Source organism: Leptonychotes weddellii, chromosome 2, assembly GCF_054177405.1.
Source record: "Leptonychotes weddellii isolate Sample4059 chromosome 2, ASM5417740v2, whole genome shotgun sequence".
Lineage (NCBI taxonomy): Eukaryota > Metazoa > Chordata > Mammalia > Carnivora > Phocidae > Leptonychotes > Leptonychotes weddellii.
In genome coordinates this window covers 119,255,272-119,260,130 of record NC_138370.1, presented here as the reverse complement: position 1 = coordinate 119,260,130, position 4,859 = coordinate 119,255,272, and positions in this window count along the sequence as shown.

Below are 4,859 nucleotides of genomic sequence, written 5' to 3'. Positions count from 1 at the left end.
AGGAAACATCTTTTCATATGAGAAGAAGTGAGTGAGGTTTCAATTTTACCTTGATAATACTTCAGGTTACTCTGTTTATTTTTAAAGGGTTCTGTCAGAACATCAATTTTCCTGGTTCACATTGTGTTGCCATGTAAGCCTTCACATGCTTGCTTTTAGGCCTGGGGTGGGAGAAAATGAGAATCAGCCCTGTTATCTTGCTCTGGCATTCCCTAGAATGCTGGAAGATAGTGACATGTGGCCCCAACATTAACCAATAATAGCTAAAATATGCTTCTATTACAAATAATAGTCCTGCCAGATGGCTGGCATCAGGAGGAACACACCAAGGAATCAGTCCCATACTTTGTAATTAAACCTGGTTTTTTAAAAAGGGGACTTGAAGGTGAAGGGAGCCTTAGTGAAAGGGGTTAAGATTAAATGATTTTATTTGCCCTGCTTGCTCTAAGATTACTCTCTAACTTGGGTCATCCTTAGATCTAACCCAATACCTACCCCAAACACTACCATATTTTATTATAATGAGTCCCAGGGCCAGAAACAATTCTCCAGTATGGGCTTTGGTTCTATTAATGAATATTATCTCTGTAAAGAGAAAATACAGATTGTATTGCAGACTGAAATAATCAATGGGAGAGTCTACATGACATCCAAAATCCACACTGGGATAGTAAATAAAGTTGGTCTGACCTGATAGAGCTTGCTTTCATGACTTGGACTCAGAGTTAATTTCACCTTTTTTAGTAGTATGAGGCAGAAAAACAAAGTCATGGTACTATTCAGTTTACTACTGATACAAATTTGACTTTAAAGAAAAAAGATCTTCACTTAGGCATATGAAGGGACTATGTCAGACACCTGGGAGACTCAGGAGCATTAAGCATAGCTCAAGAAAAGTTTCTGGGGTACCTGGGTGGCTCAGTCAGTTAAGGCTCTGACTCTTGATCTCAGCTCAGGTTGTAATCTCGGAGTCCGGAGATCGAGCCCCAATAGGGGCTCCATGCTCAGCGGAGAGTCTGCTTGAGATTCTCTCTCCTCTCCCTCTCCCTCTGCCCTTCCCCCCCACTCTCAGATAAATAAATCTTTTTTAAAAAAGAAAGAAGGAAAAGAAAATCTTCTGCCATAGCATTTTGGGTCTATGAGTCCTAGAACTATTGCTATGCCCAGTCTATAAAACTCACACCACTTTCCACCTGCTTTTCATTCCATCCTTCTGTATTTTTAAGGCCTCAGGAAAAGGTATTGAAACCCAGCTCACACATGAGTCTGATCTGGCTGGCCGGACTTCCGTTCCTAAACCTCCGTCTACACGATTCATCTAGCACAGAGTGCTGCCCCACTGCCTTTCTTGACTGTTTAATTGTATCTCATTTATGCCTTCCCTTCCGCAGTGAGTCTGAGAGCCTGTCAAGCATGCAGCCAGACCTTGGATTATGTTGGTACTTTTCCCCTCCCTCCCCGCTACATTTTGAGTCCATTGCCTTGAAACAAACTACTTTATTGAATAAGACTATATTCCTTTATAGGGAAAAATGCCTACAGACTAACTGGTTCTGTGACACTAGAAGTTTATATCCTAGCCCCATGGGCAAATTTTTCTAAAAGATGCCACACTGTAACACAAAGTTCCTTCCAGGAGCAATTAAAAACCAAATCTGAGTGGACAATACTGTCTCATTAATGGACTACAGAAAATACCATGGTGATATTTCTGAAATTATTTGACTTGGGAATAATGTTATTGTTTTAAGATCATATTACTTCATTTGCCACTTTTAATCATTTAGAGTTTATATCCCCCATATTGAAAAGGGTTGATGAAACGTTTAATAAGTAAAGACTAATTTTGAAAGAAATTTGCTGGCTCAGTTCTCTGTAAAAATAAGGCTTAAAAAAAAGAATTATATTTTATGAAAGACCCTCTGAGACTGTCCTTTTTATCCGAGAACAATTTGTAAATTAACCTCATACTACAAACTCTCTGTCTTCTTAGTTTCGTGTGTGGTGCCAAGCTTAGTGATGTGTAGCAAGGAAAAGCGTGCATCACAGCTGGGGGTTCACGGTGACACCTAGGTGCTGTTGGTCTGGAAGGTAAGCCACACAAGCAAGCGGATGCTCTGCCCCAGGAATGAGTACATTCCTGAACCGTGAGGAGAAGCAAGAGAGCATGTCTGGCCTACGTTCTCTGGAAGTCCTGACTTCCAGACTTCCAGTCTGCCCCAAGTGACAGCCTCCCATGCTTGAAGATGTAAGTTAACAAAAAGCAATTACGTTCTCATCGTCAGCATGTGATCTTGCTCTAGTTCTTCACATATTTATACACATACTTAAGCCCAGAGTTCTGATAAATACTCCACCCCTTACACACACACACACACACCCTTTTCACTATCTACCCACACACACTGACCAACATTTTCTTTTATCCTGAGACCCAACAGAATCAAGCATACAAAGCCTTAGATTGTCTTTTGAAGCAGATTTTCATTTTATGAAGAGCATTTTTAAATGCATGGATGCTATTTTATGGCATGTTGCCCCAGAGGTCTTGGCATTTGGTTGGTAGTTATCTCCAACAAATGCAGCATACACAAGTTCCCAGTAAGTGTAAAATGTCTACTAAAATCACTGATAATAAATTCTCTGTTGTTTCCCATATGAAAGCCCTCTTACAGGCACAGGAAGCTTCAACAACCGAATAATATGCATTGATTCTTGGATGAAATGTCATGCCATGTCATAACCCATTATATTAATTAGCATCATTGAGCTGGTTCTATATGCTAACACTACTCCTGGGCTTTTGCAAGTTCTTTTTATTTAGTATGTCTTTTAAGGTGTCTTTTTAAAAGATAGTTAAACTAATTACTGTAAAAGTAATGGGAAATGTCCTACTCATTTCCTGCCCTCATTTCTATCCTATTTCCCATGGCTCAGATAAAGGTCAGAAGAAAAGCATATTCTAGGGCCCTGTACAAACATCTAGCTCCTGTGAGGACTCTAGGATCCACTAGGACAGAAACCTGAGGTTTCTAAGGGAAGCTAAAAGGAAAGAATTGTGCTTCCATTGTGTTTCCATAGAGCGAGCCACAATCCCACTGACTCTGAAGAGTAGGGGTTACTCATTAAGTCATTTGCTTTACATCTCAGTTTCTAATCTTTCACTCGTAAGAGCACTGGGCAAAGTTCATCAAGATTTATTGCTCTGTCCAAATGTTTAGACAACAGGTCATACGATGTTAGAGTCATCCTGAGTAGTCTGTTTCCATAGATAAAGATAATAAAAATTTACGACCATGCATGTTTTTAGCAAAAGGAAATTGAATTGCATCCTCAAGTCCAAACAAAAGCACTGCAATGTAATTGAATAAAATAATATGACAGTTAATTATTTTGTTATAATAACTCATTGTCTAAGTATCATCTTCTCTGGGTTATTTTATTGAAACCAACCAGTGCATCTTCCTTACAGACTGAGATTTCTGGTATTCTTGCCTTTACCATCTCCTCTGAAGGCCAACTTGCAGATATCAGCATAAAAGCCATAAAATAGAGCACAAAGATGCTAAGAAATTTTCAGTATTTGTTCAGAAGAAATGCAAATGGAGAAAGACAGCTTCAATGAACAACAAAATCTGTGAAACTTTTGGAGAAGAATGGTAACAATCTTTCTTTACTTAGGAGATGCAGGGCAGCACAAGGAATTTTATTTAGATCAAATTTTGGACTGCATCAGGAGCCCTTCGGAAGTTTGTTCATAATTCAGATATTGGCTTCTCACACCCTTGTATATTCTGATTCAGTAGGTTTGGATAGAGCCTATAGTCTATTCCCTGTTTCCAGCATGGTTTATCACCTTCCCTGCTTTACTTTTCTTCACAACACTTATCACCTGCTAAGATACACAGTAAGTAAATTATCTAGAGTGTATATTTTCTCTTTGTCAATCTCCCCCCATATGTTTTGTCTGGCACAGATTGGTGTTGGAAGGGAAGAAGGGAAGGTACATGGGGTGATTAGCTGTGTGATCTTTTCAAAACCCTTTTAGTCTAGTGTTGGGTCTGCTGGTAATTCCAACACTGAAATGTCCACTCCAATTCCTAATAACTGTGTGCCAGGACTGACATGGGCTAATGATGATTCTTTTGAGGACTGGTATACAAACAACCCCCTCACCTCATTCTTACACACTGGCCAACTTCCTTGCCTCTCCTTATTTCTCCATCAGACAATGCAAATGTCAAGAGAACCAGGAAAGGCTATGGAAATATTGTCAAAGACTAAAAGGAGTTAATTTGTCCTTTCTTATCTAAACATGAAGGAAAAAAGGCAATGTGAAAGAAAGAATACAAAATAGACTACTGAGCAAATTCTCTAGATCCACCGGAGGCAACTGAGCAGAAATTTGCCCAGAATCTGCCTAGTTACAAGTGCAAATCAACTTTCACATAAGAAGCCTCTACAAACTCCACAGAGCATATCATTTTCGATCCACCAAAGTCAAATCTGAATCATCTTAGATCTCTTCTTCTAAAGAGTTTGATATGCATTACTTTTAAAAAGAAAATTATGAGAAACTGGAAGTACTGAGACATTAATGAGCTAGAAACTTAGTTTAGGTTCACATTGAGACTGAAACTAGGCTAATTAAGGAGAGCCAGAAAAAAAAAATGATATCGGATGAAAGTGGGAAAATCTTAGGCTATACTTCAAGCTGTGTCATTTAACTATGTAAATGTCTTGTTTAAAAGAGATCTAATAATGTTATAAGTATGAAAATTGTGTAATCGATATTTTTGGTATTGTTTTTGGTAGGCATCATGTTATTTATGGAACAGATAGGCTCTATTTACTTAGAT